The 22,101-nt window shown below is 38.1% G+C and overlaps 1 protein-coding gene across 7 annotated transcripts in view; it reads left to right on the top strand.

The window, feature by feature from the left end:
* LOC127412668 (ETS-related transcription factor Elf-1-like) overlaps positions 1-22,101 on the top strand; it is a 60,400-nt gene that overhangs the window by 18,199 nt on the left and 20,100 nt on the right. For 3 of the 7 annotated variants that reach the window (XM_051649217.1, XM_051649222.1, XM_051649215.1), the window contains exon 2: positions 22,073-22,101. This exon is cut by the window's right edge and continues 387 nt beyond it. The gene's annotated coding sequence lies outside the window, so the exon portion shown is untranslated. Of the gene's footprint in view, positions 1-5,596; positions 5,617-14,683; positions 14,793-14,933; positions 14,953-15,403; positions 15,625-22,072 lie in introns of those variants that run through there. The other 4 variants (XM_051649220.1, XM_051649218.1, XM_051649221.1 and 1 more) reach the window with 4 other exon arrangements.

Raw genomic sequence — 22,101 nt, 5'->3', positions numbered from 1 at the left:
CAGGTGGGCGATTTTCCAGTTTACTAATCTCAAACTGCCCACTGAATGGTTCTTTTAGTTGCCCTGGAAGTCCTGGCCTGGAGATGTGGCTGTACATTTACCAGTTTCTTAAGGATATAGTTAATCATGATGTACAACCCCAATTCCAAAAAATCTGGGACAGTATGAAAAATGCTAATAAAAACAAAAAGTAGTGATTTGCAAGTTATAGTCACCCTTTGCTATATTGAAAGCACTACAACTACACATTATATGATGTTTTACCTTGTGAATTTCATTGTTTTTTTGGAAAATGTACAGTAATTTCAAATCAGTTGATTGCAACACGCTCCAAAAAAGTTGAGACAGGGGCAATTTAAGATTAATAACAATTTGACGAGTTGAAATAACAAGGCGATGTGAAACATAAGATGTTAATCACCTCCAAAAACAGCCAAGTCCTTCAAGAGCAAGGATCGTTAAAGACTTTTCAATTTGCCAACAGACGCTTCAGCAAATAATCCAGCACTTTGAGAACAATGTTCCCCAAAGACAAATTGGAAGGATTTTGGGTATTTCACCCTCGAAAGTGCACAATATTGTTAAAAGTTTCAAGGAATCTGGTCAAATCTCAGTGCGTAAAGGGCAAGACAAAAACCACTTCTGAATGCACGTGATCTCTGATCCCACAGACGTAAGTGTCTTAAAAAAAAAAAAGGCATTCATCTGTAATGGATATCAGGAACATGGGCTTGGGATTACTTTAGTAAACAGCACTCGCTGCTGCTCGCACATCTGTGAGAACTCTATGAATGCAAACAGATATCTAACAATTTTGAGTGAATATCATTTACAAATCACTCATTTATGTTTTTATTAGCATTTTTCATACTGTCCCAACTTTTTCAGAATTGGGATTGTATATTATGTCATCTTATTTTGCTTTTGTGAAGTTACTAACCCTGTCTCATGACAAGTCATAATAATAGTAGGCTACAAAATGGCAAAATTGTACAAAACTGTACGAATTTTACTCCGGTAGAGAAAAATAAACCAACCAATGAATGACTAAGTGTAACCGCTTACCCTAACCATGATTTTAAAGAGCACCTAATTTTGTTTTATAGGTCTTATACAATAGATTTACATGCATCCAAGGTCAAAAAACACTTTCATTTGCTCATAATTTAAATTGCAGCATTACCTTTTTTTTTTTTTCAGTGTCAAAAACGACTCGTTCAATGATCCGTTCTAAAGGATTCATTCTAAACTCCTCCTTTCAGAGAGCCTACTCTGCTCTGATTGGTCAGATGTCCCAGTCTGTTGTGTTTGGTCTACCGCTTAGTGTAGTGTTTGAGGGCGGGTCAAAGCTGTTCGCGAGCAACCAATGAAGACCAGAGGCGGGTTTTTTTGTTACCAAATTACGTAGATGAGTACAGGAAGTAAGTCTGGATTTACTAACGACTCGTTTCAGGTGTTCAGAATCGGTTCTTTCTATTGGGAGTCAATAACTCCATTTGTCGTGCACTTTGAATTTTGAAACTTTGCAGACTTTTTACATTCACAAACAGCTATATAACGCACTACATGAAAGGTAATATTTGAAAAACCATAATAGGTGCTCTTTAAGCAGAAAATCACTGCTGAACCATGGAAGAAAGAAAAACATTGAGGTTTTGTAGAAGCATTATAAAAAGAATCAAAAATTCAACCCCTTACCCAAATCAACCCAAGTTTTGTGTACCACTGAAGAAAATAAACATTGACGTTTGGAACAAGATGAGGAAAGCGAATTGCAGGTTATTGACATACATTAGTTATTTGCATTGCATAATTATATGGAATGAGTAACCATTTTTTTTCCCATTTCCTTTCTTACAATAAAGTGTTTTGGGTAGGAGGCTAGCTCAAATTTGATGCCTGTATTGTATTTATTTAAAATTCTGTTTGCATATTGGTTTGTCTAAAAGTCATACCTTTTCTTAAGAGCCGATTCATAATAGATTACGATTTTGCCATCTTGTATGAATTGAGTTGTCATGAGACTGTTGGCAGTTACAGCCTTAAAATAAGGTGGTGATGCTGTGAAAGAATCAAGGCTTCATAAACTATAAAGGGACCAGGACTAAGTTGAAATGGGGGGTCAGTCACGTTTCTGATCCACATCTGAACAGATGATGACAGGAACAACTTGATTACATTTTTGTTTGTCCCATTTGAGAGTTGAAGACTTGGTTGAAATATTGCAGTTTTACTGACTATTTTTTTTTTGCTATTGAACTTTGTACAATGTTTTCTATGAGCAATTCAAATTCAGAAATTGAATATCACTTAATTATCAGTGTTGTATCTTACCAGACATGAACTGCATGTCACATGATGTTCGCAGATGAATGATATGTCAGACCACTTCCCATGTAAACCACACTGCTTAATGTTTTGCTTCAAGTGTATTCACTGAATTAGTCACAAAAGCATCACATAGCCAAGTGTCTCATGACAATGTGCTAAACAATAACCAAACAGCCAAGAACACAAGACAGATCACATATTAAAAGCAGCATTGAAATCAGTCATGTGAAACAGTCCATTGCAAAATCCATTGTGTTTTCCAGAACTCTTTATGCATGTCAACACAGTTGCAGGCTCATCTTTTGATAGTAAGGGCTCTAGTTGTTTTCAACCTGCTATACCATGGCTTTTGTGTGTTAAGCGGCTACAGATACAGTTGAGGCGGTCAGGCAGCCTTCTGTCATTCTCATTTAAGAAGAATGTAGACAGCTTTTTCCGAATCCAGACTCAAAGCAACATGGATGACATATGCATTTGCAGCATGCAATCCAAAGATTTACTGTTGACACCAGTTTAGTGATAATGTTCAAATTCAAAGTGCTTTACATATACATTTTAAAGAAAATACAAGATACATAAAACAATTAAGAACATGAAATAAGAATAAATGTAAGAAAATAAATGTGATTTTTCTTTTAATGATTAAAATGAATAATAATAATTAAAAAAAATATATATATATATTAAATTAACACTATCCATAACTGTTGTTAACCTTCCCTGATTAAACAGAGGATAACCAAAAATTTTAGAATAATTAAAGAGCACCTATTATGGTTTTTAAACATGCCTAATTTTGTTTTAAAGGTCTCATACAATAGATTTACATCCATTCATGGTCAAAAAAAACTTTAATTTGCTCATAATTTAAATTGCAGCATTACCTTTTATTCCCAGTGTCAAAAACGACTCGTTCAATGATCCATTCTAAAGGATTCATTCTAAACTCCTCCTTTCAGAGAGCCTACTCTGCTCTGATTGGTCAGATGTCCCAGTCTGTTGTGATTGATCTACCGCTTAGTGTAGTGTTTGAGGGCGGGTCAAAGCTGTTCGCGAGCAGCCAGTGAAGACCAGAGGTAGGTTTTTTGTTACCAAATTACGTTGGTTAGTACAGGAAGTAAGTTTGGATTTCCTAACGACTCGTTTCATGTGTTCAGAATTGGTTCTTTCTTTTGGGAGTCAATAACTCCATTTGTCGTGCACTTGCATTTTTGAAACTTTGCAGACTTTTTTACATTCACAAATAGCTATATAACACACTACATGAAAGATAGTATTTGAAAAACCATAATAGGTGCTCTTTAAAATGAAAGAAAGACAAAAGCAGAATGATTCAGTGAAATCAATAAGTGCTGCACAATACTCATTCAGAAAATGCACTGCTAAACAGATGTGTTTTCAGCCTGGATTTAAATGTGGATACTGTTGGGGCACATCTAACCTCTTCTGGAAGCTAGTTCCAGCTGCGGGTGGCATAATAGCTAAATGCTCTCACCTTGTTTTGAGTGAACCCTCTGTATGTCTAACTGACTTGATCCTAATGATCTGAGAGGTCTGTTAGGTTTATATTCAACAAGCATATCTGAAATATATTTAGGTTCTAGGCTATTGAGCGATTTATAAATGAGTAATAGTACTTTAAAATCCATTCTAAATGTAACTGGAAGTCAGTGTAAAGACCTGAGGACTGGAGTAATATGCTCAGATTTTTTTGGTTCGGGTGAGAATCCTGGCAGCGGCATTCTGAATGAGCTGCAGGTGTCTAATGGTCTTTTTGGGAAGGCCGGTTAGGAGTCCATTGCAGTAGTCTACCCTACTGGTGAAGTCTTGACTGGATTCAAAACATCTTATTCTAGCTATATTTTTTGGATGATAATAGGCTGATTTAGTTATTGCTTTGATGTGACTACTGAAACTAAGGTCTGACTCCAAAATGACACCAAGATTTCTTACTTTATTTTTTTTTGTCTTTAGGCCCTTGGAGTCAAGGTATGTATTCACCTTAGGAATTTTGCCTTTGTTGCCAAATACAATGACCTCTGTCTTGTCGTTGATAGATCTGGGTATCATCTGCATAGCTATTAGGGGTGTAACGGTTACAATTTCTCATGGTTTGGTTTGTATCACGGTTTTAGGGTCACGGTTTTGGTGCGGTTTGGTATTTGCAATGTTCAGAAAAAAATATACATTACTTCTAAATCCAAAGTAAGAATACTGTATTTGGTAACAAACACTTCAACAGGTTTGCCCTTAATAACAATCATGGTTTTACAACAGTAACCATTTTTTAATCATGGTATTTGTAGTAAAATCATAGTAATCACAAAATAAACATGGTTACTGTCATTGTTACAATATATAGTAAAATCATTGTTACTATATAGAAATACTATACTATATATAGAAACTAAAGAATTACTGTCATAAAACCATGGTTAATTGTATCAAAACCATGAGTTTTGCTAAGAAAACCCTGGTGACAGCAGTCATTGTTACTTCAGTCTTGATTACTACAATATTACTATAGTAAAACCATGGTTAATTTTCTTTATGGACATGAACTATATAAAAAAACCCTTTTCTTTAATTACTAAATCAATATTTTAACATAATACCTACACTATTACGCTACATGCATCTACATAAAGTGCATTTCAAACTCAACTCAAAATATATTCAACATTCAGAAGCTGTACATCACTATAGAAGGAACCTTGCTATTAAAATGGATACGAGAAGGGTCCGGGATGTCGCTCCTCGAGAGTTTTAATCATACGCTGAAATCCCACATCTTCATCAATGGAGTATGGCAACATAACTTCATGGCAATGAACACCACAAGCATTTTAGTTATTGTTTTTAAGTATTTCTGAATTGACAATTAGTGCCTGCTTAAAAATGGAAGTGAGTGTGTGCGGGTTCGGCTCTGTGTGCGCCGCGTGCTATCTTTCTCCGGGTGATATCCGGCATACATGATTAATCACATATTGATGTATTACCAATATTCGGCACTCTGCGAACGTTGAGCAATGTCTGCAAACAGTGCCTGTTTTATAAACTTTTTTTGACCATCACTGTTGTAATTGACTGCAAACATTTTTTTTTTCCCAGACAGGAGACTTGAATAACGCAGAAGGCTTCTCTATCAGCGGCTAGTTTTCTCCGCTTGGCACTTGCCATTTTCAACTACACACAACGTGTGCAGAACAGTGATGTCATCAAGTTAACCCACGTGAAACACAGGCATAGCGTATCCATTCAGGTGCATTAGCGGTGGTTGTAACTGTGAGTGTCTATTTGACTCTGTTTTTTTTCGCCAAACCTTGTGCTCCAGATGTGTCATTAAACTTGAAGTGAACCATGGTACCAATGCTTACCGAACCGTGGGTGGCAAATTGTAGGGTTCGGTTTTTTACTGAGAACCATTAATATCCCTAATAGCTATGGTATGCAATTTGTTTCTTTTTCATAATTTGGCCTAGCGGGAGCATATACAGTTTGAACAGGAGCGGTGCAACAATTGAGCCTTGTTGGACTCCACACGTCATGGATGTCCACTCAGATTCACAGTTGCCTATGTTCACATAGTAACCCCTACCTTCTAGATATGACCTGAATCAGCTGAGGACCATCCCAGAGAGCCCTATCCAGTTTTCCAATCTGTCTAGGAGAATGTTGTGGTCAACAGTGACAAAAGCAGCACTGAGATCTGATAATACCAACACTGATATTTTGCCTGAATCAGTATTTAGCCGAACATCATTAAGGATCTTTATGAGCACCGTCTCTGTGCTATGATTTGGTTGGAAACCAGACTGTAAATTGTCCAAGTAGCCATTCGAGATTAAGAATTTGTTCAGCTGATTGAAAACAACCTTTTCAATGATTTTTAAGAAGGGCTTGACAACTGCAGTTTTCAAGGATTTCAGAAATGTGCCTGAAAGTAGTGACACATTTACTATTTCTAATAGATCTTTTTCCAGACAGTTAAACACAATTTTGAAAAATGTTGTGGGGAGTGTGTCAAGACAGCAGATTGAAGTTTTAAGATGCTGTACTATTTCTTCCAGGGTTTTGCCATCAATTTCATCAAAATCAGACATGGTGACTAATTTCTCAAGTTTTTGAGGTGGGTGCTGTCTGACCTCAGTGCAACCTGAGGATGAGCTGATTGCCATTATAATATAATTTATCTTCTTCATGAAAAAAGATGCAAACTCTTTTTTTGAATTTGAATTTGAAAATTTTCTGTCAGAGCATTTCACAGGCAACTTGTGTTGGGGGGTTTGTTAGTCTCTACAGTAGCAAAAAGTGTGCGGGCGTTGTTTATATTGCTGTTAATAATGTTTGAGAAGAAGGTCTGCCTAGCTGTGCCTAATTCCAAATTGAAAGCATGAATTCTGTCTTTATAGATATTATAATCGGATCTCAAGTTGTGTTTTCCGCCACATTCGTTCTGCTCTCCTGCATTTTCTTTTCATGTTTTACGTTGCTGTTGTGTTTCTCCAAGGTGTTTTACGCCTGCCAGTGATCGTCCGGACTTTACAGGAGCAGTGCCATCAATAGCATTTAACTTTTGATTCAACACAGTCTGCGGATATACTCGGTTTCAAAGATATAACCTTGATAAATTGCACACTAGTGTTCTCATTTATGTACCTCTTTTTGACAGAGACAGATCTAACTTCAGTGGCAGGAGAAATCAATATTTCAAAGAAAATACAAAAATGGTCAGATAGCGCAACATCCTTAATAATAGTGGACGAAATGTTCAAACCCTTGCTAATGAGCAAGTCAAGTGTGTGTCCGCGATTGTGTGTGGGTCCATCTACATTCTGAGTCAGATCAAAAGTGTTTAAAACTGTTTTGAGTTCTTTGGCAGTGTTGTGTTCAGTATTATCTATATGAATGTTGAAATCCCCAGCAATAACAAAACAGTCAAATTCAGAGGAAGTTGTTGATAACAGTTCTGTAAAATCATCAACAAAGCCAGGAGTTTGAGTACGAGAGTCTTGGATGCTGACCCACAGCTAGACTTGGAGGTTTAATAGTTTCTTTCTGTGTAGTGCTTTAGCCAAACAGGTGTGTGTGTTACTAACAAGGGCTTAAGAGAGACACCACATGAGGACCAGTGATTATCTCCCATAACTACAGCACAGAGGCAAGTCCCGTATCTAATTTTCTAGCTTGCCTTGTAAACACACAGGTCAGACATGTGACTGCCTATTGCCATGACAGTTCATTGCTCTTCATAGTAACAGCTCAGCACTGCCTTATTCTGAAAGACTTGCACTTTAAGGCTCACCAAGACTCCGAATCAAATGGTTTTTCACAGTATATAAGATGAGAGAAAAAGGGAGTATTTAACAAAAACAAATGCAACACATTTGGTGAGCAGCTAGGCAAGTATTTCGAATTTTAGAGAAACGCAGGCAGACTTTGAACAAGCTGTGGGTGGCTGCGTTTAACAAAACATTAAACCACAAGTCACAGGCTTGAAAAAGACAAGCTAATGAAAATGTGTTAGTTTCTTATGGCTTAATGTGAGATTTTTTTTTGTTGTAAAATTAGGAACTGTTTCCGAATTCTGATGTGAGCTATGGTTCACATGTGCAGCGTCGTATCATCTGTAATTGATACAAAATGAAGATATTTGTTGTTGAAAATGGTGCACAAAATGTCCATGCACAGATATTGTTTTTCTGATGGTTATGACATGTCATTTTGACTTTCAATTTACTTGTAAATGTCTTGAAGAGCACCTATTATGGTTTTTAAACGTGCCTAATATTGTTTTAAAGGTCTTTTACAATAGATTTACATCCATCCAAGGTCAAAAAACACTTTAATTTGCTCATAATTTAAACTGCAGCATTACCTTTTTTTTCCCAGTGTCAAAAACGACTCGTTCAATGATCCGTTCTAAAAGATTCATTCTAAACTCCTCCTTTCAGAGAGCCTACTCTGCTCTGATTGGTCAGATGTCCCAGTCTGTTGTGATTGGTCTAACACTTAGTGTAGTGTTTAAGGGCAGGTCAAACACTATTTTATAGGAATTTAGATGCACACCTTTATTTCTTCACACTCATTTCCATTTTGCACAACTTTCCCCTGAGGTGATGATCTTGTTCTCTAAAACACATGGGATGGAAACTCTTCTTTATTTGCAAATTATTATTATACATAAATCAACACAATGGCTGAAGTTGATGGAAGTTGGTGGTGCAGTTTCAGCAGACATTTAATGGGTCCAAGTGTGTCCAGTTTTAGAACACGACGTCCTCAGTCTGTATGAAACACATTACATCAGCCAAAGGAAAATGTACTCACAAATTCTGTAGTTACATCAACACCTATGGGGTAGATTAAACTTGGGCAAATATTATTTGCATGCTGACTAAAATAAGCCTTCAAATACTGAGTGTGTGTTTGAGGTTTTTAAAGGTGATTCATGTATTATCCCTTTTTAGCTGGGAATAATTTAATTCTCATAACATTGAGCACCCATGGAAACTCTACAGATATTTGTTTTCTACTGAGGGTGTTGTCTACTGCCCTTAACTCTACAAAGATGTGCTTTCAGTATTACTCAGAAGGGTAGTTGCTGTTTAAATATCTTCAGTATTATAAAAATTTGTTTTCTTTTGTGACTTGACCTTGTTACACTGAGCACAGAGGCAGCTATCTCTGTGAATAATGCTGCCATAGAGCCATTAACCTAGTACCCCACTAAGACCTAAGACTATAAATGTAGACAGTTACCATACAACGTTCACTGCAAAATGTTGGGCTCTTATGCAACTCATTGAAATCCAAATTTCTTTCCAATTTTCTCTTATTTTTGTTCATTGTTATTGTTAAATTGTTAACTTTTTATATGCATGTTTACATTGTTAATAAAGTAGTGCATTTGTAGAGAACACAAAATATTATTTATTTGGTGAATAATTGTAATTTTGTTTTGTTTTGTTATAAGTAGATTCAGAGCATTTTTGCTATGTGGAAACTAGTTAGGCCAAATTTCAATTCAGGCCAGAGATTAACCTAATATCTTTAATGGTAGGCCTAAGCATCAGTGTTTTGTTTCAGTCTTCTTGTTAATATTATTTGTTGTAGTGATGTAGAATTATTTGGTGTGACATTGAAAATAATAACCAAAGTATGTTTTGACAGAAAAATTTAATATGGTGTACAGTAAGATGATACCCTCAGTCAAAAGTTTTGTTCCTTCTTAATTTTAGGTTGTATAAATAAATGTTTTGTTGTGTCATGCTATTAACAACACTAATTAATAGCCATAATTAGACATGTGATTTCAGTAAACTAATGTTTGGAAATGATGCAATACTTTTCTTTTGTGTCACTTCCACATGTCTATAAAATATATGATCTGTCAAATCATATGGCAGTTTCAAAGATTACAAGGAAAAACATGTCAAAAGTTGTATCACATTAATATAGAAGATAATATATATATATAATATAAAAATTTTTTCTTTTTTTTGAGAACCCAAGAATAGATGTAACATAACTCAATTATTTTCACATCTTGTTTTCTGTCCTAACTTTTCGTGCTTAAATGTCAATCTCCCATTATATCTGTGTCATATCACTCAACATGCTATAGGTCACCTCACAAGGTTTCTTAGCAACAGCCGCTCCTTGTTTACATTTTCATTGTGAGTCTCATTTAGTGTTCACAGTTCTCAAGAGATATTCAATCTATTGCATCCGCACAAATTAGCACCTTGTTTTCTGTTAATGGTACCTTGCAGTAAGCCCAAATACTATAGTATCAGATTCTCCTGATTTGATGGATGACTGCATTTTCACTATGCACTTGATCGTTTAATAAACCGACAACCTGTGTGGTCAAGTAAACACATTAAATGGCTTTATTTGATAGATTCAACGTCACAAACCACTTAAGAATAAACCAATCAACATGGGTAGATTTTTGCTCATTAACCCGATTTTGAGTTGCACCTTTACCGGTGTTCTAAATGGCTTATCCAATAAACATAAGTGTTGTGCACATGCCTCTTCACGGTTTGACATCAAAAGCAGAGTACTGTATAACTCGATTATTTCAAATCGCATGTAAAAACGGTTTTATTGCTTTGTCATATTTTTTTCAATAAGCTGATTTTTGGAAGTTATCAGCGTATTGCTGTGCATGTAAACAGGATCATTGAGTTTAAAGTTGTCATGGAGGAGTGCAGTTTGTTTGTAGTTCTCGCCTCACTTCAGAATATTGTCACTATGTGCTTAAGTAGATTTCAGATGATAGCAAATCATTTTTAATTCCCCTCTTTTACAACTTCGTTGGCTGTTCATCAGCAAACGCTAGATCTACAAAGACCAGCATTAGCTCTCAGATACTGACCTGAATAAATTCTCCACAAATAACAAATAACGACAACAAATGTGTTTAATTTCCGATAGTCTCTGGAGTCATTACAGGTAGTTTCTTTATCTGTTGTCCTTTCCTGTTTCTTATATTGAAAATGAGATCTGAGTGGAGGGGTTGGGGGAGGGGCACATGGTTTTATTGTGGCATGATTTTATTGTGGTTGTGTTTGCTTTGCAGTATTTTTCTCAGTAGCTTATAAGCGGCACAGGTGAAGCCTGGGACCACATTCACATCAGCAAAAATTTACAGTGGTAAATATGCATTGTGTCGATAGTAAATGCCTTCCAGGTAATTAAGAAAATTATTGATGTTTCATCCACAGCTGATTACACACAGGCCTGCTAGATTTCATAACATAGATTTTCTGATTCAGCACTTGAAAATGTAACTTTTGCAACATTGTTTGCCACTATGGATCATGGCTTGAGTAATTATATGCAATTAGGCTGCAGTCAGTAGTTTGTGAAAAGAGAGGTTCTCCTGTACACAATCTCCATGGAGCTTTATAAGCAAGCAAGGATCTGAAAGCTGTCTAAATATATCAGTTACAGTACTGTAGACACATCAGCCTCCTGAAGTATAATAACAACAGGGCAGTTAATATATAGCCACCTTCACAATGAATAGACAGTACCATAGTGAGCTTGTCAACTTGTTGTCTATGGCTTGTATGTTTTAACTCATAGCCATATGGAGAGAAATATGTGAATCATCTGGTTGGGTTAGGACTTAAATCTCAGCCTCAGGCGTAAATCCCTCTTATATTTTTGATAATGAAGATTCAGGTTCGTTACTGGGGTTAAGTCCCAAAGGTTTCTGCTTTGTGGCATTCTAAGTGCTTAAAGGAATAGTTAACCCAAAAATGCAAATTCTGTCATAATCCCAAACCTTTATGACTTTCTTTCCTCTGTGGAACACAAAAGTAGATGCATGCAGAAAGTTTGTTTGTCACAGTCACCATTCAGTTTTATCGCATCATCTTTCTATACAATTCAAATGAATTGTGACTGATGCTATAGTTCAGCTAACATCTCCTTTTGTGTTCCATTGATGAAAGAAAGTCATACAGGTTAAGAATAGCATGAGGGTGAGTAAATTATAATAGAATTTTCATTTTTGGGTGAACTATCCCTTGAATGTACAGTGCTTATTACTGAATATAGATCATCTTGGACTTTTTCCTTGGTCAGAAACTTTGTGTCATTAAAGTGATATGAGAACTAAGCCACATATTGCACACGGCCCCTTGAGTTCTACAGGGCCAAAGGCAAACCTTACATAAGATATGATAAATGTAATGAATGTCGGTTATTTTAGGCCAGTTGTGTCAGCTGTAAAGTATTTTATGATGCATTCCAAATGAGGAGTGCCAGCCCTGCAGCAAGGAGTTACTTAGAGGCTTACTTAGAGGCTCCATTCGAAAACGTAGGAAGCTGACTTGCTGCCTAATCAGTTAATGGCTTAATGGAAAGCATTTTTTGAATGAATGGAACTTTTAAGGAAACTGGTCTCAAAACAGTACCTTATTTTCACTCTACCTATACAGCCTCCAAAGGCAGCATTTTCCAGTTTTTGGACACAGCATTAGAGTCTACCGGTAATCGCTTTATCAATGTCTATTGGAAAAGATAAATACAGAGACAGATGAGGGTTGCTCCAATAACCTGCTAATTCAGGTACATTCAAGAAAGCGACATTTATCCATTTTAGATACCAACTATTAAGTGTGAATTTTAATTGTCTGAATTTGACAATTTTAAACTCGCTAATGCTTTACACAAAATTATCAAAATTAATATCAGTACTTGGTTGTAGGTAAAGAGTATAGTGTGCAACAGTGCCTGCCCACTTTGTTAGCCATCTTGGTTCAAGTATTTTTCACACACATTTTAGAGAGAGAGAGAGAGAGAGAGAGAGAGAGAGAGCATAATTAAAGAGTTCTAAGCCATGAACCAAACCAACCATCACTGAGGTGAATCCCAACATTGCAAACTTTGATTTAAAGCAAAAAAGTATTTGAAAACCAGATAGAAAGAAAAAGGTACAAGACTTTGTACTTAACATCTTTAATGAGGGAATGAACAACAAGCTCATGAAGCGTTGCGAATGACGTAGTTGAAATAAAAACTATTAAAATGATAAAACTTTGGATTTAAATAAGTTGATAACATAAAATATAAAAACAATATATTTAAGTTTTTAGCAAAATATTCATATATATACTAATATATAAGTACTTTGAGAGTGTGGGGAGACCGATTTGGTTATGTTTTTCTCAATGCTTCATGGAAGTGGGCGGTCGCTGCACAGCTCTTTTGCTGCGCTTTGCGATTATCTTGTATATAAGTGTATATAATCGATTAACAACCTCAGAACTCAAGGTATAGGTCTGTCTTTATAGGTTTAAAAGTTATCTGTAAATATCAACTCTGTGGATTAAATTAAGGAAATATTTACTTTAGAAATCCGACTGTTGCACTCTTCTGCTGTTTGGAAGAGGCTTGTTCAGATGTGTAAATTTAAACGTCAGAGCATTTTGAAGGATTTGAAACAATGACACACTGTTTGGGCTAATTGACTTGCTGTGCTTAAAAGTGTAACCTGCCATGTTGACACCTTATGCAGTTTGTGTCCAGATCTGTTTCGAATGCTCCCTGTGTTTAACAGCCACCGTCAGTTTCTTTGTAACCTCTGCTTGTAGCCTAAATGTTTAGCTGTGATTTCAGACAAGAGTTTTAATTCTCACGTATGCCTTTTTCACATGGCCTCAAGCAACCAGGGAGGAACTTCAAGTATTCTACACTACAGTTGCTTTCTCTTTCAAATTACGGTAAACTGAAAACTGGACTTTGAATTTAACTGCTTTACGGTTAGCGAGAACCTTGAGGCGACAACACTCTTATCAGTGCTAGAATGCAGGCCATTTTTTAGCTGCCTTACTGGCTGTTTAGGGTTTCTAGAATTTCTTTTTTTTTTTTATGTGCGGGTGCAAGACAGGCATGCTTGACTGCCGTATTCAGGGTGCATTTTTCCCCTCCTGAAGACATATGCTGTGACATGTTGGAATTGGTATTAGTGTAAACACATCAGAGATGGGTGAGTTAAAATGGCGGCAGTGGCGCTATTTCACAACAGTGCATATGTTGCCATAGATGAGAGCATGTCAAATACAGCATCAGGAAAGCTGGAATATCACCCCATATCAAGGGAGGCAATTATTTATTTTAATTATAAAACTATGAATGTTTGCTCCCTTGCCCCCTTCAGCTTAATCATAAGCTGAACAAAACAATAAAGCTTACATTTTTTATGCAACATTTAATGTTTAATATGTCACTGATTATGAGGGTTCTGAAAATGGTCAGATGATTGTGAGTGATGGGGTGGGGCTAACACTTGGCTGAGGAGTTTGAGGTCTGTCTTGGGCTGAAAGCCCTGAGCCTCTCCAGTCTTGTCATGCTCTGAATTGTTCCTGTGCAGAAGCCAAAACATTTTGTCTTCACACTGAAATATCTAAAAAGGGTTTCAGATTGCATATCCAGTGGGAATGCAGATATAGTTCAGAAGCTCCCAAAAATTGAGCTAGCATTTTGGACTTAAACGTTAACAGTTAATCCATCCACCTGTCAGAGTTTTTTAACCACAAGGCATCATTTCCCCTTCAAAATTATAAATATATTTTTGGTTATATATCATCCTTATGTCATTTGGTTTAACAGCAAATGATGTCTGTTGTGTTCTGTGGTAACAAACAGGTGTCAGGGTTTGAAATTCAAATTGTTTAACGTTTTAGTCCTTAAAGTTTGAAGTATTACGAGAACTTCTTAAGCCACTTTATTTCTCGATGTTGGAGGACCCTTGTCTTTTTAGCCCCTGTGGCAATTTCCTGTCTTATTTCTAAACTCTAACGTGTCTTCCTATCAGTGGTGTGCGGCCTGTTGCCACATTGTAGAAACAGATCACAGGGAAGAACATTTTTAACCTTTTGTAGAGCACAAAAACCATGTGGCTTTTAAGACGTCCATCAGTTGGAGTTGACTCGCTTCTGGTAAGACATAATGACTAATCTGCTTACATTTCAAAGATCTGCACTTCTCTTGTCCATTTGCACCAATGCCTGAGGACGCCAGATCAGCATAGTGGAAGTAGCTAACTGTTTTGTAGCAGGAGATGTACCCTGCCAGAGAGTTAGATCTGCAAGAGAGGAAGTGAGTAAGGGTAACACAGTTCTGTTCCTCTATGTCATTTTCTCAACCCCTGATCTGTGACACCATACTGCTTGGAATTTAGTCTGTAAAATATTTTAAAATCATTTTTTGTGCCAAGAGGCTAGATTGTTATTTTGCATCATTATTTCTCAAGGTGTGAGACATTTTGTTAGGGTTTGATCTTGATGGTTTTAGTTGATAATACTTTCTTTGTGCTTGTGCTGATATCATAGTGGGATGATATCTGAGATAAGTGAAGCTTTTTGAAGGTGTTTGAAGATGCTACGAGAATTCTGAGAACCAGGCTTTTTTTTTTCTTCTTCTCAGAAGTGAACTGCTGAAGAGAGGCATGATACGAGGGTGATGGAAAAAGGGTGGTGCAGTGTAAAAGTAGGGGCATTTTTTAATTTTGTCGATGGCGTTCATATATATTTACTGAAAAAAGCACAAGGTTTTCTGCACTGATGGTTGTTGCCAACTAAACAGATGAATATGGCAGTCATATGTGTTTAAAGCATAAGAAAGTAAGAAATCTAGAGTAGAAGAGGAAGGGGAACAAGTTTCCATTCTCAAAGTGAGAGAGAAGTGTTCACTTGTTTGTGGTTTAACAGTCAGGAAGTAGCAGAAACCCACTGCACAGTGATGCATTTCCTGTCAGTGCAACATTCACAGGTCAGTTTGCGGCTGTTCTTTTTCTTCCTTTTGTCTTTATGTGTGTTCAATTTTAGGGTTTTTCATTCCACGGCTTAAAACTGGCAACACGTTTGATAGTGTAGATTGGACATTTGTACCTCAAAGACAGGAAAATATCCATTTGTTACTAATAGTACCAGGTAAACAGAACAAAATTTAGTTTGCCAACATTTTCTGAAAGTATCAGAGACTTTTAAATGTGATTTGAATAGCCATAAAATTGTTTGACATACCATAAATCTCATTTCCATAAGGGTGGATGCTTGCTATCACCTCCTCTAACAAGCTATCTTCTGGTAGAGAAGAATATAACTCCTTAGTCCTGTACTGGTGTAAAACAAGCATCTTGAGACCCTAATTTTTGTGGTGGCAGGGATTTCTCTTTCATCTGGTCTTGGTTTGTCCTTCCCAGCCTTTAATGTTTGGCACAGAGATAACAGCTTATCACTCAGGTGGGTGTGGGGCCCTTGTCTTAGAGCCTCTTTTCTAGTGCCTCAAGGTGGAGTGGAAAAGTACAAGAGACATTAAATGAAATTTGTTTCATCCCCTGCAAAGGTAGCAGGAGGTGAAGCCTTCTTACTCTCGATTGCATTTTTAGTACGACAGAGGCGGTTCTCTGTTTTGTTGTAGACGTCATTGTTAGATCTCGAAGCAACGTGTTTGTCTCTCTCTCCCTCTCTTTTTTGTCCTCGTCTCCCCTCCTTCACAAAGGTTGCCCATAGCTGTTTTTTATTTTGTCCTTTCTACAGGATCTTACCTGGATTTACAGGTTTAATTTCTCAGAACACCTTTTCTTTATTTCTGAGAACACATTAGGCTATGCACTGCAGACTACTGTGGCAAAAGTTGTTCAGTTGTCTAGTTGTAGATTGATGTGGTGGTCGGAGTTGCTTGTATTCTCTCCTCATTAATTGCCATCTCTCTTGTTCTGTTGAATTAGCAAACATTCATCTCGCAGGCCCTTGACCTTTCTCCCTGATGTATATTGCACTCTTCTCTACTTCTGAGGCCAACAAAGGGGTGTGTGATGGTGTTTATATCGCATCACTTTTTCAATACAAGTAGGAAAAGAAAAGACAGCCTTTTTTTGCTTTGATCTAGAAGTCACTTTTATACTCAGTACGTTAACATGCAAAGCAAATTTTTATATTCATAGTTCAATTTCAGTTGAACTAAAACAATTTGTCCTTATAAAATGTCATGTAATCGCTTAGTTTGATTTTTGTGATGCCGGACAAACAGATCTTGATAATGTGATTGTAGCGTGTACATATACACGTTAATCGGACTGCAACTGGTCTCAGCGTTGTGCGCATGCATGCTCTAAAAGACAGGTAACACGTGGTTCAACGTGTATTTAACCCAGCGTATTTTACATCCTTTCTTCAAATATTCAATTACGCATTGTGTTTTGCTCAACATTGCAAAAACAGGCTGTAGCTTGATTATAACTGCGCATGTAAACTTACTGACTGAAAAAGCTGGCTAGTAGATTCTGTCAGGGCTGTTTAGACACTACGACCATATTATACAATTGTGGGAGAATAGATAACAGTCCACTGAGTGTCAATAATGTATCCAGCCTCTTATGGCCCCAAGTTCATTATCGTGTCACATCCTCACAGGAACTGGACTAAATCACTAATGTTCGGTTGAGTCAAACAGATGACCCTGTTGAAAGAGGCTTTGTCCTACATATTGATTGAAAGGGTGCTGTTGGCTTGATTCCACCCTCAGTGTTTCTCTTCCTCTTAGCAAGTGGAAACAAAGCTTCAAATGCTTCATTACAATGACTCACAAGTTCCCTGGCTGGATGATCTTTGACTTGGAGGTGTTGTTTTTTTAAAGGTAGAGTTCACCCAAAAATGAAAATTTGCTGTTAATTTACTCTCCCTCAGGCCATCCAAGATGTATCTGAGTTTTTTTCTACATCAAATCAGAAATTCATTGTTTACATTGTTTTTTTTTAATTATTATTATTTGGAAATGATTTTTTATTTTATTTTATATTGTTTTGAAATTGTTTTGGACTGTTTTGGTTTGTGAATGGCGCTTGGTCTGTGCTCTGTGCAGGTTTCTATTGTAAACAATGACGTGCTTCCTGCCTCCTCCTCCACGTGACGCGTGACCTTACCAACGAGCTTACGTCATTCCTCTCATGAGCACACGTCACAGAGATATACGGAAGCGAACATTTGTAGTTAAAAAGTATATAAGTATTGTTTTGTTTCTCAAAATAATCAATCGTTTGCGTTCAGAAGAACTTTATTTGTTGACTGGAGTCGTGTGGATTATTTTGATGCACCCTAAATATGCATTTTGGACCGTCAAAAAATGGAGTACATTCACTTGCATTGTTTAGAGGAGGAGGCCTGAAATTAAATCCTAAAAGTCTTAAATTCTGTTTTGATGAAGAAAGAAACTCTGATACATCTTGGATGGCCTGAGGGTGAGTAAATTATCAGCAAATTAAAATTTTTGGGTGAACTATTCCTTTTAATGCCATTTTGGATGGTGCGGGATCAAAGTGTAGTGTTTCTTGCTGAGAAGCTCGAGAGCAGCATGTTCTGAAATGCCAGGAATGCTGGTCCTCCTTCCTGACCGAGCTGAAAAGTACTCCACATTCCATCTTCTTTCTCTCTCTTATAAAAAAAAGTCCTTGGATCCCAAGCTATTTTGAGAGCCACTTAATACCAGTTTTTCTCAAAGGCATTGACATCACTATTGCCATGATGTCACTCCCCACAGAGTAAGGCGAGCACACCTCACGCACGCCAAAGCCATCTCTGTCTATTCTGGTGATGTCATCTGAACACGGAAGCTAACATACAGCATCTTAAATCCATGTGAATCTGCCCATTAACAATTAACTACTCCACAATATCAATTAATCATTCATGTTTGAATTTTGTCAAATATTCAAATATTTTGTTAAATAACCTCCTTTCATAGTCAACTCTGAGCTCAACTGAGGACTTTACAGGGGCGTGTGGGTCGACCAGGTCATAGGGTAAGATGTGTTTGTTCATAATCATTCCATCTAACATTGCAGGCAGCTTCTTACTTTATATTTACTTGTTTTGACAACACGGACTGGGCCGTTTGCCAGGCCTGTACCAGCTGCTGCATTAAGTCAATTAGAAATTTGGATGGATGATGATATCACAAAATTTTTCATGCGCTTTGACACACCTCAAAGTTTTTACCTTGCATGCTGAGCGTGTATCTTTGGCAGACCTCAGCCATGGAGTGGTTCCATGAGGGCCCCACCCTGGAGAGTGTTTGCTTACTGGAGTCTTGAGTACTGAGTAACTCTCCCGCATGCCTGCTGCACCTCCCTCTCGGCCCCACTGGATGACGTGTTGCAGGCCTGTTTCAGCCCCTGCTCTGGCCCATTTGTTTGTATATGTGTAGGGACAAGGCAGCTGTTGTCATGTCCTCTTGTGTTATTCGTAGGCTGCTGTTATGGTGGTGGAGATCACTCACTGTGTGCACCATACAATGATTTGTTATTTACAGCCAGGAGCCCAGTTGAGGGAGGATGACAATCCGTGTGGTGAATGGTGAGATGCACGCAATCACAAATTTGCCCAATTTTTCACCTCACAAGGGTCATCTTTCTCTGTGAAATGTTCCCATCAATCCAATATCATGCTTTCATTTGCCATCACATCAACGTCAATTGGTGTGAATGGCTTCATTACCCCTGAGCTCTCAGTGTGATTGTCTAAAAGAATATCAAGCTGCGAGCTTTAGCTTTGTCTTACACTGCTGCAGCTGCCTTATTTTGAGTTTGACATACAGAGAGCTTTTAGAAAAAGAAAGAAGAACTGAAAATGAGGTGGGGCCATTTTGAGCCAGAGTGTGAAGGATGAGGCAGAATTTAGCCATGCTGGTGACTTATGACCCCTGGTTCATGCTACGTAGACTTCATGGGCAAGTGCTTTCCCAGACTCCATAGAGACCAGGTCAGGGCTGAGGTAGATACAACCCACCCTCTGTGTGGTCTTGATTTGCCAGGGGTACCACTATATCATGGTTACTCTTCTCTAGTGCAGATTAACCCCTTAGCTCACTATTATTATTGCTCATACTTAGGGTTGGGGGGTTGAAAAAAAAAAAGTAAACTTTTTCTATGCAACATTTGCGCTACAGACATAATTGTTTCATCAAAAGTGTGGCTTGTTGATGAGAGGTGTGCTATTAATTTTTGAAGCAGTCAGACTTACAATTTTAAAAATGGGGCCCAAGATTTGGCAGGCACCCCAGCCAAATCTAGAGAGCAAATTATCATGAAGGCTTAGGGGTGGGCTTTTTGGCTGGGGCCAATTAACCACATACTAATAATATTATTGGCTTCTGCAGTTGCATGTGGTTTTCCTCAATTCGCTTTGGATAAAAAATAAAGAAATGAACGTTATAACCGGTCATATATACAGACGTGCATGTAGTTCAGTGCACCTTTGGCATGTTAAAGAGTTGAATCAGGTGTCTGGATCACAGTAGTGGAATGATGCTGTACAGTCCAGGCATTCTCCGCTATATAACACTCGGAACTGACCCGCAAGAATTGGGCCTTGCAAATTGCTAAACCAGTACAGATGCAATGCAAATAGACAGTGCTCTTACCAGGCAAAATTTAATTCGTAGTGAATTCCCCCCTAAATTTAAATTTAGCAACCATCTAATAACACCCAGAACACCATAGCATAATGGCTGTGTTTTTCATGGGCAAGCACCTCTAAACCTCGTTTCATTGAATAATTGAGTTGCATCAGTACGAAGAGATTGTCTTGACACTATTAATGACCAAAGCAGAAAAAGGGAACCCATGGCAGGGTGCTCCAGATGTTGTGGGAGAGGGAGGCAGGGCTCTGGTGGAGCCCATCTGGTGAGTGATAATAATAGGCTGGGCCGCTCTGTCATGGCATACCCCCATCCTGTTCCTCTCTCCCCAGAAAGACGCTGCACAAGGCCACATGTTTAGGACTAAACACTAGCTGCTACAGAGGTCTTAGCAGAGCCAGAGCTAAAGCACAAAACAGAACACTTGTTTGATTGCCACCCAATTTGACCGTCAGACTATCTTTCTCATTCTCTTTCACTGTCCCACATTATACCCCCCCCCCCCCCCCCGGACACCATTCTACTTGGTATGTACTTGTTGACACACACACTGTCCTTTCAAAGCAAACAAGACCCACCCTGCCACAGAGGAGTCATGGGCCACTCCACTGCCATTGTACACCCCCCTTCTGTGATTCAGCCAAACCTCCTCTTCTCTTGTTTAATCTTTAACCAGACACCAGCCCATCCTGTTCCTTCTCGCTGCCTCAGGCCTGGGCAGAGGGTACTCTCTCTCAACAGCCTGTGACTCTTTCGGGGAGCTGTTGTATGAGGAGTGATGTGGACTTTGGAAAAGGGTGTGTTCTGGGCCCTTCGACTCATGTGACTGATAACCCAACCCTGTTTATAGTACCCCTTTGATCGGACTGGGTGATCTCATATCCTGTGGTGATCCATGCCCTTCCCCCCTTCCTCCACACTACCACCACCACTAAAAAGACTCACTTATCATGGCTGAGCCTTGCTGAGTTAAGCGAGCCCTTGTAGGCCAGCCCGAAACCTGCACAGATGCAGGTCTCAGCTTTAAAGATGTAGTCATTTCCTTCATTATGAATACAGAACACTCAAACCCGACCAGTCAGTAAGTTTACATGTGCAGTTATAATTGAGTTATAAAAGTGTTAAATGCACATTGCACGTCACCTCTGACATTCGTAGCACATGCACAATGCCAAGGCCAATTGTGTTCCGATTAACGTGTACGCTCACTTTATTAGGAACACCTGTACACCTATCCATGCGATTATTAATCAGCCAATCATGTGGCAACAGTGCAGTGCATAAAATAATGCAGATACGGGTTTAGGAGATGTTAACATGGCATTAACATGACATTTTAAAAATATTAATTATTGTTTTAGTCTGACTGAATTTGAACTTTTAAATTGCATGTAAACAATTTCATGTTATGGCAGACTGGTGCAACAGTTGTATTGTTGTGATCTCAGAAGTTAAATAGATGTCAGAGTGAGAGAAGGTGAAGTGTGCTGTTGATGAATATGTTGCTGGTAAGCAGAGTGCATTTTTCCACTCGCCCTTTTTCATTCTGCCCAACCAAAATTCCTCAGAGTCTGACTATGAGGCAGCTTTTGGCAGACTGAGCCAAGAATGAGATTGTTAAACCGATTGTCTACCCTTGAGTGAGAAAATGCTTCACAGAGTAAAAAAATTTCCCCCTCGCCTCAGTCTGGTCTGGCCATCACAGCCACTCTCTCTCTCTCTCTGATGACGTGACAGTCCATTTTGCTCAGTCGCAGTTCCTTCATGTTCATTTTCCTCTGTTTCTCTTTTTTCCCCTTAGAGGTGTAGATGCCCGAGACACACCTGGAG

This window comes from Myxocyprinus asiaticus, chromosome 22 (genome assembly GCF_019703515.2).
Source record: "Myxocyprinus asiaticus isolate MX2 ecotype Aquarium Trade chromosome 22, UBuf_Myxa_2, whole genome shotgun sequence".
Taxonomy (NCBI): domain Eukaryota; kingdom Metazoa; phylum Chordata; class Actinopteri; order Cypriniformes; family Catostomidae; genus Myxocyprinus; species Myxocyprinus asiaticus.
This window is presented reverse-complemented; position numbering and strand designations above follow the sequence as displayed.